This window comes from Myiozetetes cayanensis, unplaced genomic scaffold, assembly GCF_022539395.1.
Source record: "Myiozetetes cayanensis isolate MyiCay16 unplaced genomic scaffold, myiCay2020 scf5-8, whole genome shotgun sequence".
NCBI lineage: Eukaryota > Metazoa > Chordata > Aves > Passeriformes > Tyrannidae > Myiozetetes > Myiozetetes cayanensis.
Window position 1 is genome coordinate 82498854 of NW_026087742.1, and position 14031 is coordinate 82512884.

General features: G+C 41.7%; 1 protein-coding gene across 2 annotated transcripts in view; it reads left to right on the forward strand.

Annotated features, from left to right (window-relative positions):
* Window positions 1-9849: 9849 nt before the first annotated feature.
* Window positions 9850-14031, forward strand: part of P2RY8 (P2Y receptor family member 8) — a 32660-nt gene continuing 28478 nt past the window's right edge. Inside the window, exons 1-2 of one of the 2 annotated variants that reach the window (XM_050333874.1) lie at window positions 9850-9891; window positions 13325-13410. The gene's annotated coding sequence lies outside the window, so the exon portion shown is untranslated. The remainder of the gene's footprint in view (window positions 9892-13324; window positions 13411-14031) is intronic. The other variant, XM_050333873.1, reaches the window with a different exon arrangement.

Genomic DNA, 14031 nt, shown 5'->3' on the forward strand with positions numbered 1-14031 from the left:
TTTTGCTGGTATTAAACAGTTTCTGCTTTGATACCATTGTTCTTATTATTGTGCTGCAAAGAGTTTCAACAAAAGGCACAAATGAAGATCTGCAGATACATTCCTGAGACATGCAATGGAAATGAAGGTATGCCAAGAACTTCCTGAGAGAAGAACTGCAGAACTGAAAATATATTTAATCTGGAATAGATACATATTACAGTTTTATCTGGGAGCTGAAAAGACTGCTATTTTAGAACTCAGATTTCAAAAACCACATCAGAGTGTAAACTGCTCTCTGCCAGAATACGATTGCAACTCATTGGGACACAATAATTGGCACTAAATACAGCTCAGTGTAAATAGTAACAAAGGAACTGTCTTCCCTGGCATCGGCATACTCCAGCATATGAATGTTTCTGAATTAGAAATGCAACGTGTACATTAGCGAGGGGGCCCAGCACCCTGCTGGACTACATTTCTTTGTCTTAAAAACTTCTTCTAAAGCTTCTTTCCCTTTTGAATTGCTAAAGGAAATGACTGAAGACAATGCAATAAACATTCAGTCATGCAGCAAAGAAATATCTGGACTGAGAGCAAAATTCATTGTTGCCTGGGTCAAGGGTAAGTGCAGATGAGTTGACAGAGCTTGCAGTTAAAAACTGAATGACAAACCCCTACAGATTAATCTATCTGCGTAAATTTAGCTTCCTCTTTGCAATCAGTCTTTGCATTGTTGATACACGCAATGTTAACATATTGTATGTACATTTGCTAATGGTCTCAGTGCTTTTATCAGCCATTTCCGGGCATGGCCCCTCATGTTATACAGCCCCCAATATCTGAAGTGTATGGCAAAGCGTGACATAGTGGAAAATCAACCTGGTGCTTTGCATCTCTTCTCCCACCAGGCACTGGCCTAATCCCTTGCCTGCTGCTCCAAGCGTGGCCCTATGTCAAGGTCTGCTGCCAGGGAACATCAGCCACAAAAACAGTGCTATGGGCCTCAGTTGTGCCCTGTGGGAGCCCAAGTTGAGCTCATTGAGAATTGTGAGCATCCAAGACAGGAGGTGTGCATGTGAGGCTGCCACTCCACTGGAAACCTGCCGCTAAGAGGACAGCTGTCACAGCAAGCACCCCAAGCAACTCTTCCCCAGCTGCCTGGGCACTCCAATAAAGGCCTCCCAAACCATGCTGCTTACTTCCTTGCTTCTTTCCCCTCCCCACCACCCTTCCATCCCAAAAGCTATGTGTGAGCAGTTTTAAGGCTGAGTCGCCTCAAAGTACATACCCTGCCCTGAGTGGAAGCATTTTGCACGCACAGCTTTGCAAGCAAAGGTAATGAGGATGTCAGAAGCAAAGCTGTAGCCCTGTGAGGATGTCAGGAAGACTGGACTCATTCCAGGAGCTGCCATGGTTTTACTTGCACCTTAGCAGAGCTGGGAACACAATTTGACCCTCACTCTTTTTATCTGATGGTCCACATGAATCATTAAAGACTATAAGTACTGACTGATGCTCCTATCATAGGAATAGAATCCAGGTTCCTGATTTGAGCTGTGATACAGAGCCCTTTGGAAATATGCACACATCCCATTCCCTTTCTTCAAGAAACACCACTAAACATTTTATATCTTGCTGCAAAGATTTCTTAGCAAATGTGCATCTGGAAAAATCAAAAGCTTTTCTGGGTGTAACAGGCACACAATAAATAATTAATTAATATATTAATAAATAATTAATGAGCAGCAAGATCATCTGCTTTTTTTATTTTTCTCTTTTCTTTTCCTTAAAAAGAAGGGGTGAAACCAGATTTCTGTTGAGACACAGATGACACCTTTAAGCAATGGTGCATGATAAATTAAGAAACTGGGTGGAGTGTTTCCTTCCTGTAATCCGTTTGTAATCAGAGAAGTTAGAGACAAATAGGATGTCTTATACAACATCTGAAAAACAACCTTTTAACAGTTAAAAAAGAAAAAAAAAACAAACACAAAAGCTCCTCCCAGCCAGTGGGCCTAATCCTGAGTCCTCTTAAAGGCCTGGACAACAAACCCCCCGCCTCAGTTGGTGAAATTGCTGGTGCTGGCCTGCTGGTAACTCTTCAGCCTGTTTTTTTTCTCTTCTTGTTCAGTAAGCAGGCTGGTGTCTTGTACACCTTTTCTTGGGGGTAGAAGCAGATGTGTCTTCAAGGAATTTATGGTGGCAGTCAAGAGTTGACAGCATTTGCTTACCCAAACATCGGTGAATACATTTTCCAGGCAGATGTGGGATGTAAGAAGGGGACAGAGGGGGAAAAAAAAAAACCCAACCAAAACGTAGAGGGATCCCACCACCCTGTATGAGACAACCACAGCCTCATTTTTCAGCTCCCTGCCTAGAGCAGATGTTTGCTCTGAAGCATCTACCAGGCATATTCCAATTTGTCACATTCTACATCTGGGCAACAAACCCCCAAAAACCCACTTTTCAAACAGCTGCAAAACAAAATTGAAACACTTCAGTTGATAGAGGAAAATGCAAAAAGGAACACAAAGCATTAAGCATATTATTTTTCTTTTTTACCGTAGGAAATACTTTGCTTCCCTAAGTACTGCCTTTTGCAGGAGCTCACCATTTTTCATGCCTGTTTTGTCCAAGAGTTAGACGCAGTGGTTACAAGGATCTAGGAAGCTGGGAAGTTTAAAGAAAAGCTTTCCCACTTGCATGACCTTCATCTGGAGTTGGACTAGGTGTTCTTTAAAGGTCCCTTGCAACCCAAACCATTTTGTGTTATATTCATGAGCTTGCTTAATCAGGGAACAGGAAGACAGGAAGCATTGGTTTCCTGCCAGTCTGCTCACCAGGCACTGACGTGTCTGGGTTGGCTACTGAGGTGTGGAAGGAAACAAGTCTTGTGACTGAGGTACCCAAACAACCTTGATGACTGAGAACTAGGGGAGCAAAGTGCTTCCCACTGTAAGAGATCAGGTTTGTGACCAGCTGAGGAACCTGACTGTGCATGTCTATGGGATGTGATGCGATGAATTCCAGAGCCCTGAGGCCAAGAGTGCCAAGCCACTCTCCATGATATTTGTAAAGTCATAACAGTCAGGTGAATTCCCTGGAAAATGGAAAAAGGGAGAACATTGTACCCATCTTTAAAAATGGAAGAAAGGAGGACCTTGGGAACTACCAGCCTGTCAGCCTCACCTCTGTGCCTGGGAAGATCACGGAACAGATCGTCCCAGCAGCTGTACTAAGGCACATGGAGGACAGGGAGATGGTTCAGGACAGCCACCACAACTTCAGCAAGGGAAAATCCCACCTGACTAAACCAAATGGCCTTCAAAAATGGACTGACTATATCAGTGGACAAGGTTAAGGCCTTGTAAGGCCTTTGACTTGGTCCTTCCTGACATCCTTTGTCTCTTCATTGGAGAGAGATGGATTCAATGGGTCAGCTGCTTGGTGGAAGAGGAACTAGTTGGATGGTCACATCCAGAGGGTAGTGGTCAATGGCTCTAAGTCCCAAGGAACATCAGTGACAAGTGGTGTCCATCAGGGGCCTGTATTGGGACCCTATTTAATATCTTCATTAATGACATGGACAAAGGGATTGAGTGCACCCTCAGCAACTCTGCAGAAGACATCAAGCTGAGTGGTCCAGTTGACACAACTGAAGGATGGGATGCCATCCAAAAGGGCCTGGACAAGCTCAAGAAATCAGCCCATGGAAATGTTATGACGTTCAACAATGCCCAACAATTCAGGGTGCTGCACCTGGGTCAGGGCAACCCCCAGTATCAATCCAGGCTGGGCGATGAAAGAATTGAGAGCAGCCCTGCAGAGAAGGACTTGGGGTACTGATGGATGACAAGCTGGACATGAGCTGGCAATGTGTGCTTCCAGAACAGAAAGCTGATTGTATTCTGGGCTGCACCAAAAGCAGAGTGGCCAGCAGGACAAGTGAGGTGATTCTGGCTCTCTACTCTGCTCTCATGAAATCCCATCTACAGTAGTGCTTCCACCTCTGCAGCCATCCACAAAGGAAAGATGTGGGTCTATTGGAATGTGTCCAAAGATGGGCCATGAAGATGATCAGAGGGCTGAAGCACCTCTTCTATGGAGAAAGGCTGAGAGAGTTGGGGTTGTTCAGCCTGGAGAAGACATGCTTCCTGAAACCAAGAACGAATAATATGTCTACTTTGGGAAAAAATTGGTTGAAGTGGTTTTACTAGCATGTCCTAGGAACTAGGAGTTCAGTTCTGGAGTGGCACTCGGTTGTTTCAATCATAAGACTGGAGAGGGACCACTGCTTCCTGCAGAACCACACAGATTTCTCTTTTGAGCCGACCCACTCTTTGGAAAGACTTCAGAGAAATGGGTGTTTGGCCATGTCTGTCTAATCTTGAAGGCCCAGATCAAGCAGGTGCCTGGAGAATGGTGACAACTGATTGCATTTTCTCCCAACCCAAATTGCCTGTGCTTCTAATCACTCTGCTTGTCTCTGTCTGGGACAAAGCTCCTCCTGCAAAATGCAGTAACCTGATAGACCAAGGTCTGGATTCTGCCTCCTCCCAGCACTTCTCCAACAGAAAATCTGATCCCTACACTATTTTTTTTTCTTTGCTACTATTAATGGCTCCTTTACACTGACTGAAAAATGAGGGGAAACACACTTATGTGGGGACCATACCCCGAAATAAAAATAGCAAACGGAAGTCACTTTTAAAGTCTGACTATCAGGATTATCAAACTGAAATCTGCCTTGTAGGGGTTAGTCAGACCAGCAGTCAGCAAACATGCAGTTTTCTAAACAATTTCAAAAGTAGTTATTGGTTTCCTCAAAGCTGAGTCAATTCAAGCTAAGGCACTGGCTGTTTCGTGCTGTGCAGGTGGATTTATTCAGAGTGAGATTGTGAGCTGCTGCAATGGAGGCAGTGATCAAAATGGCAATGACAGAGTGATTAAAACCTTAAAAACCCCAACATGCTGAGGATCAAGGATGTAAATTTCAATAGTTTTCAGTGAATAAAGAAATATGTATTTTATTTTGTGACAATGAAATTTTTAGTTTCAGCCCAAGTACATGGGATTATTTTTTCTAAAAATGTCAGTACTAGGTTCACAGGGGATGCTGTAAGTGGCATCCATAGACCTGGAAGCAGAGCTCTGATGCTTCAGAGCTCTGATGCTTTACAAAGTGGGTTTTAGTTTCAGCTGCAGGAAACTGAGGCACCTTTTGGTTCTCAATCCAAGCATCCCCACCCTCCCAGGAATGGTAACTAGTCACCAGACTGCAGATTCATTCTGCACAGAGGGTAGTTCAGTATTTTGTACAATATAGAACAGAAAAGATAAATGTTGCATCTGAACTTGCACTCTGATGCATGCCACAGTGCATCTGATGAACCCTGTTATTCCTGATTTGCAGGTTTCATCCTGTTTAAGGGCTCTTTCCCCTTTTCCCTACTCTCTTGTTTCTACATCCTCCTTGTATATCAAGAATATTAACTCCTCTCTGCCACCTGCCATCACTCTCCCTCTCTTCCTTCCTAGACTACTTCTCACCCCATGCTTGCAATAAGGCCTCACCTGTTCCTACTTTGCCTTCATACAGCACAGGAACCCTTGCTCAGGCTGCAAGAAAACCACATGCCAGGAGTCTGTTTTGCAGAATGCCTCCAGTTTTGCATAGGAACCAAGGGGCATGTGTGAGTGTGTTTGGAGGGAGAGGAGATGTTAAAAGGCTGAAGGTCTTGAGACAGTTCGGTTCTGGGGTGTAACCAGGATACTCACCTCAATGCAAAAATTAGGAAGCTTCCCTGGATGTGGTACAATAGATCTAATTGGAGAGATCTTGACCCCCAGCTACACTGCAGTCCAATGACTGAAATGCTCCCCCAGGAGACGGAAGGCCCATCTCAAAAAAACCAAAGATCCAAATCATGTGCAACTATCATTGCCACTGAATTAGACAGCAGCACTCATTTCCTGTGACTGAAATTTCCTATTATGAAATGAAAATTCATGTCAGTTTGAAAACACTGAGATGAATCTTTTTGGCTTTGAGGTTTTTTTTCCCTTCACTTGCTCTTGGACAAAACCTTATGAATGTGCATTTTAGAGTATAAATCACTACAAACCAAAATGTTTTGACCCTTGAAGGCTGTGACATTGGACAAAGAATCAGGCCACACCTTCCATGCAAAAAAACCTTGTTAGGTAGGTTTTCTTTCTCACCATACCACCCCTTCACGGGACTAGAACATCCGGATTATGAATTTGGCTTTAGAAATAATTGGCCGACATTATCTGCTTATTCCCTGAAGAGTTAATAGGAATGTCTTCTTTCTGGAGAGCTCCACAGATGATTACATGTTAGCACTGAAATGGACAACCAGTCACAACTGAGGGCTGAAGTTTCTTTAGATATGTTATAGCGTCATAGGACACACATCAATGGCATCAGGCAAAATGAGTTCTGCCACCTGGATGATGAGCACCAAAGTAATGTGCTCTGTCTGTCACGTATTGTGTCTGTCCTGTCACTGCTGGCATCACAGCTCGGTTCTGAGGTCTGGAGGTGGGTGGGTGTTAGAGAGCTTGGAGATAATCAGGTTGATTGTGAGGCAGGGGTCTCTCCTTTCTATTCACTGGTTGCCTGACTTCCATTCATCCCTCAAAAAATCCCCCCTTGCTGTGGAACAGTTCATGCCATGGTGATCTTGCCTGCCTAGAATGGACCAAGTGCATGAGGCCTGGAGACCTGCTGAAGACCTCTTGGCTCTGGATAACAGAGAAGCAAAAGTCTTTCAGAATACTCTTCTCCCTTCCTTCCCCTTTGCTATGATATAGGAGGGATGTCACCAGAGCCTCTCTCCTCCCATTCTATTCTGCTTGCTCTCCTTCCACCATTCAGGGCCTTCTCTTAGCCTCCCTTGCTCCCGCCACCCTCCCTCACTTCCATACAGATTTACCCTTCCATCTTCTCACTCCCAAAGCACAGGATGTTCTTGAGGTTGCCCACTCTCTACTACTCTTTTCACACTCCCATATCACTGTACTTACAGACCTCTCCATCACCACCTGTGCAAGCTTTCTTTGTTTCCCAGTGCATCTCAAGCTGAGATGAAGGGCCCTTTGGGAAGGTGCACTGACAGCTTGCCTCTCGCTTGTTTTCATGTCGCAGCTAACATTGTGTCATGCCCTCGCATGGTTAGACCTTCCTTTTTTCATGGCCTACCAGGCTGGGTCCATCAGAGACACCCAAAGCAGGTCCTGTATTTAAGCAATTGTGTGTTACCCCAGACCCTCCTTATCTGCAGAAGAGAAGCCAATGTTTGCTTCTATGGGAATAACATTGCTGTTAAAGAATAACGACATTTAGCCTTAGTGCAGCTCCCCAAGACTGTTTATTTTTCCTCTACTTTTATGCAAAGGGTTGGTATGTCCTGAGGCTGGGGTGCCCTCAGGGCCTTGTGCAAATCAAATCCTCATCTGCATCTGCTTCCTCTGAGCTCCAGGAACCAGAGCCACATTCAGGTCACCCTCAAGGCTAGTGCAGATTGACCCTAGAGGAAGATCTCTGCACTGGAGAGATACTGAGGAGCTTTCTAACATCACTTAAAAAAAAAAAAAGTCTAAATATCACCAAACTAGTCTAAAATGTCTTAAACAAAAGTCATGTCCCTGTCTCCCAGGAAAACACAGTCATGCAGATTCTTACCAACAAAAGCAGTAACCTAAATACTCATAGACTGCTTGAGGCAGCTCCAGGGAAGACTCTAAAGGTGAACACCTGTCCCTACTGAGCTCAATAAGAAGCCAAGTGTGGACTTACAGGGGGCTAAAACTTCACCCAAAGGAAACTCATCTGTAAAAATTTACACCACTGCTCACAGTCATTCTGAAAGACATGACTAGTCTTCAGAGGGATGTTTTCTTAGCACCTAAATGCTTTCTAAAGAAATTTTTACATTAACAACTGAGTGCCATCAAATTGATTACCATGTAGTAGTAATTATTATTTTTAATTACTAAATTATTTTATTTTAATTATAATATGATATAGAACAGTATATTCTACCACAGCTTTAATTACTGCATATACTCACTATATCATATAATACTCCAGGACTTTAAAATTTAATGGTTTTTTACCAAAAGTATATGCTGGTTTCTTCATTCTGAAAGTTTCTTTCTCCAGTTTTAGAGGTAAAAGCTTCTTTAAAATGATAGTGAATTAAAAGTTGCGAAATTTTAACTATTTGTAGCCTTAAGGATCAAAAAATAAAAAAAAAAAAAAAGCACTCTATTTCTAATTTTCCATATTTAAACTGAAAAAAGATTGTTGTTAAAAAAAAGAACAAACTAAGAAGCAAAATAAATCTCATTAGGTTTTAGGATCTGATTCAATATATTTTGCACTCTTTGAGACTGTGAAACTGAAACTCTTTCCTGTTTACCTGTGGGCTCATGGTGATAAGCCTGACAGTTGGTTCAATTTTCTATGTGGAAGTGAGAGGTTTCAATGCAAGAATAACTTGAGTCTCTGTCCTGCAAAAATGCTTAATATAAAATGCCCTGATGTTTCTGCATATGAAGCTATATCGTAAATAGCTGTAGCTTGAGGAATCATCTCAATGTTTTGGCCCCCATTCCAAAAAAGCAACTAAGTACCTGCTTAAACCAAGGATCTTGAGTATCCTCGTTATTTTGTGGTAAACTGTGAAAGGATGAAGTTCAAGTGCAGACCACTGTCATCAGTGTCTTGCAGAAGCATGCCTCTGGAGTCATTATTACTGGAATCGATTGCTAGGAAAACTTAACTTTCGAGAGAATAAGGATTTTATTTGTAGTTTTTAATAGAATCTTGTTTGCATAAAAAAAATTACGCAAACATATATCTACGTAGCAAAAGGAACACTTTCTCGGATATTAAAATTCACAGATGAAAAAGCTTGCAAAGGTCAGTTTCTCTCCTCACCTGTAGTCAAAATGAGTCTTGAATGAGTAGCTCTGGTGTAGACATCTGCAGTGCAAATGCCCAGAGCTAAGTGAGACAGCCCTGTCACTGCCTCAGAAAACCCAAACATGAGGTCTCTCATCACAGGCTCAAAAGCCCTGGTGCCACTTTGGGTTCAGTGTGGCGGTGCCTACTCCCGAAGGACAGCCTGTGCTCCTGCCTGTGCTCTGGTAGGGAACTGGATTTTAATAGCTTTCAGGTGAATGGTTTTATATAATGATCAGCCTCATAAGTGCCTTTTAGTTGAACAGGTACATTCAGGCAAGAGAAACAGATTTTTAGGCACAGAAGGGGTTTTATGCACAGAGAAACTAACTCCTGATGCTCCAGGACTCCTGACTTTGACCTAGACATCCCCTGTCTATAAAAGTATCATATCCCATATGTACATCAAATGCCTGTCCAGATTGCAATAGATACCACTCTTTCAAATAGCCTGGGGGTTTTTTTTACCTTGCTCTGTTGGGCACCACAACTCTGAAATCATGTTGACAATATTGGTCTAAGCCTCTTCTATTAAATGAGAGCTCGAGCCGTTACCCAGTCATTTCTACACTTCATTACATAAGTGTCACTCAGCAGTAAAATGTACTTGGTCACAGTTATGCAGAAGACACTGCAATTTTTTCTCTTCCATGGAGGTGATAAGAGTCATCTCCTCTGGTCACTTGCGTATTCTTAGTGTGAAACAGAAATCATGTGTAGGGCATGGCATTAGACGGATTTTTTTTTTTACTGTACTTGAAAAAGCGAAGACTTAGAAGCAAGGGAGGAGCTAATCATTGCAAAATACACAGTCATTTCCTGAGCCCTCTGGTTGGATGAGTACAAACTTTCAACTATTTCTAATTCTTCTCTGTCATTTAAGAGGCTTTCAAGGTGCACTGTACATCCCAGACCAGGTAAGGAGTACAGCTTTTCACTTCTTCATTGTTTATTCAAGATTGTTTTTCAGCAGAGTCAGATTCAGTCAGGACTGATTTTTTCCTCCCTCCTGTTATTTACATCTGAAGGGAGAACAAAGTTCATTGCAATCCAAGAAATACATATGTGTCTTTGTACGAGATGACTGTGAGCTGTAGGAATAAAAGAAGAACTGTTTGGCTTAATAATAGAGCAATGATAATTAAGAAATGATGTTGCACATATTTAGAAGTCAGAATTATTACAGCAAATACTGCAGTATAAGAGAAAGAAAACTCTTACCAACAGTTTTAAGGAGTTCACTGTGCACAAACCACTATCAAAATAAAGGGGTTTAAGTACACAATTAGCTTTAGTGAGGGGGTTAGTAAAAATCATACTGTGTCTTCAACTGTGTTTTTTAAAGGAGGAAGAATGAGCTTTTACATATTGGGGGAGAAAAAAATTAGAAAAAAAACCCAACAGATAATTTAGGACCAGTTTTATTTGTTAATCTGAACCTGATATCTATCTTTAGCTATTGTAGGGGCATGTATATGTATTCATCCTGAGACTGTTCCTGAGGTTTGCAGTAACCAAACATACACTCAGAAGTGACTGTGGAACCATATCATAAAGCAATATAATTTCACTGGGGTCTTTGGATGCATAACAACTGAACTCAGACAGACAGGCACCAGAAGGAAGTTTCATAACAGTGCACTCTTGCATACTGCATTTGTTGTCTCTTAATAGATAGGGAATGAGACTATTTGTGTGAAGTTTTGTTTTCTAATAGATCAGAAACAAGCATAAAATATCCATCTGCGGGACAGTTACTGTAATAATGTTTTGTCAGCAGGTCACCACACAGAGAGTGAAATTGTACATGCTGTGCTGATCCCTGGTTGAAGTCATACCCTGGATACTCAGATCTTTGGCATTTTTCGTTTTTTAAGTCTTTGCTTATAATCAGTTTTAGTGTTTGGACATTGGGTCCTTGAATGTTTGGTATAAACACTTTCTGGATTTTATACATAGTGGTTGGGAGGATCTAGTTAGGATTTTTTAAAGCAATTGTTTGATTCAGACACATAATTTTCATCCGTGTTTCCATTCACTCCTAAATCACTTCCACTATACTTGTGAGATTGCTGCTATGGTAGTGCTTGGACCTCTCCAATGAATTTCACCCTTAACAGACTCAGTGAGCCACTGGAAGTTTTCTCACTGCTTTTACAGGTGGGGAACTCAGATGAATCCCAGTTGACACCATATTTGTGCCCTGGTATTCACAGCTCTCTAGTGCAGGCAATCTGATCAAGAAACCCAGGTCTTCCCTTGCAAACAGCTGTATTTCAGTTCAGACACAACTAGAGAGCATGTCACCGTTCTGCTAGGGAAGAGACTATGACCTGGATAGAAGCATTTGCATCAGCCTTTGTCGTCTCAGTTTGAACATCGATGCTAAGCAATTAGCTGTTCCTTACAGGTCTCTATGGCCTTAGCTGCCACAGACTTGCAGCCTATGCTGTAGCTTGCTAGAGTAAAGCTGGCTGAGGTGTGCCTACCCATCTTGCAGTCACATTTCCGAGTTACTGTATAGGCACGGCTCAACAGCTTTGTGTGGGAAGAGAAAACCAAACCCAGGCATCCCCTGTCACGAACCAGAAGCTTACCCACTGCTTCTGCCTTCAGTTTTTAGTATTCCTTCAGGTACATATTGAAAATGTGTATTCACCTACTGTCTTTCAGTGTGGGTTTGTGTTCAACTCAGATGCATCTGTGCGGATAAATATGCTCTCACTGATGACCATAAGCACAGAAAAGGCCAACTTCTGTAATTTAAAATGTTTGCTCTCAGTGCTCTCTTTCAGCATCAGTATCTTTGATGTGGGAAGAGGGTGCACTCCTCATCTCTCTGTCAGAGGGAGGCATATGTTATGTGTACAAGTTATGTGTAACAGAGCTGAAAATAACCAAATACTAGAAAGGTCATTCCTTGTATGGCAAGTTTGGTCTCCCACAGTAACCCCTGTATTCTGGTCAAGTGGCTAGAAACCTCGATGGCACAAGAAGCCTCAAGAACTTATCTTGTGGTAACCTCCTCTGTCCTACTCAAAAATGAAGACATATCAAGACTATGTCCCAGTGCATTTAAAAGATGTGCTGATGTTTTGCACATGCACTGCTGCCTAATAAAATTACTTCATATTGACACAGTTTCCAGAACAATAGGTGTTTTGAAGCAGGGGCTTCACTGCTCACAACTAATGTTTACAAAGACTTCAAATGTACAGAAGGATGTGCAAAAGGAGCTTGAAAATGTTGCTTTCCTCTGAAAAATGACTATGGAAATGAGGGTCTTAGGCCCTTGACTACTACCTCCAAAATTCCTGAACTAAATGAGCTCACTTCATAAGTAAATGTCTTTGTTATTGTTTTTTGGGCTTGATTATTCTTACTGTCAGCTCTCAAATGGGAAGGTCAAGTTAGTGTTTCTCCTGCGCTTGCTATTTATACACAGGAAACCTGAGAGGGACTCAGTGTTAAAGTTGTTATTATAAAATAGGCTTAAAGTTGGTAATATAATTCAATTTTTGTCTAAATTTAGGTGCTAATCAAACAGAAATATTCAAGGATTCATTTTCTACATCTTTGAATGTCAGTTTTCTGACATCTTTAATGTCAGTTTGATCCAGTCTCTTTCATGCATTTTGATTGGAAGCCTTGTGTCTTTATGGAAATTTTCCATCAAAAGTCTTATTTTTCAGTGTTGCTGAGTTACTCAGACACAGAGAGAGAGTGATGTATGTATGCCTCTTGCGGCAGCTCAACTTTTAAATGCTGGGTTTTAGATCTCACTGATATCCTGACAGAGAGATTCTGTCTTTTTGTGCAGAGACAAATGAGGGTCCAAGAGTTGTTCAGACGGGCAAGGGATCTATAAACTTTGTCAGCAAGAGCCACACATATTTGTCACATTTTCGCATCTGCATGAGAAATTCAGGCTCAGACAGGTGGTGGATTGAAAATCCTTGCTCTCCAAACTGCTCATTAAGTCTTGAAATAAGAACAGAAATTATGCACCGGTATTGTCAGGAAGAAATAGATAAGGTTACTTACTACCAGATACACTGCATCTGATTCATATCTGCAAAAGTAATATGGAAAATATCAAGATAACAAAAAATATGTGCTCTTTTATCTTCACCTTCAGATGTGTATACTCTGAATCTTGAGTAGTCCCACTCAGGTATGTTTTACAGCTAGAGAACTATATATTTAAAGCTATGAAAGACAGTGTTATCAGTGCTTGTCAGTGCTCATAATTATCTTTAAATGTGTTTTATTTATTTATTTATTTATTTATTTATTTATTTATTTTAACAACTGATTCTTAAAAGACTTCTTTTCTGTTTCTTTCTGCAGCTCTTACTCAGAGAGGAAATCTGATCTGCTGCAGTACGGAAACATCAGCAATGGCATGATGAGACAAATTCCTTAGGGAGCTGCCTGTAAGTCTGATCAACATTTAAGATGAAAAGTTTTGCATTTTCTTTGGCAGGATGTTACCCACAGAGTTTAGCTGTATGAGGCAGTTGCTGAGGCAATAAGGGAATATTCAGGAACACAAGCTTCTGCTTTGAGTAGGTGAGTGAGCACAAAGAAAGGAATAATCTTCTTAAGACTTTTTCTTTTCCTGCCTTCCCCCTCCCTCCCCCAACTTCTCAAAAATATGATTGGTCTTTGAGACTTTCTAAATTGTGTCCAATTGAAGTCTTGTTCTCTCAGGATCCTGGATACACCGAGTGGACCTGATTTCAGAACTGCAGTGGTTCAGTAGCTGAAAGCTGTGAGAATAAGCCTTTTTTGCACTTTTGTCACTTCACCTTCTGACAGTCAAGCAGTGCAGGGGTCAAAGGGATATCCTCCTGGAATAGCAGCAGTGGTGAGAGGTAGGATAGGAAACTCTGGATATGTAAGCACAGAAATGGTGAGAAAAAGGCAAAAAAAAAAAAAAAGAGAGGAGGAAAACTGGTAGTACAAACTTGGGGTAGATGAAGACTGAAGGTGGTTTCTGGAGAGCAGTTAACAGAAAGAAGACAAACTTTGGGTTACATGTTACTGATATTGAA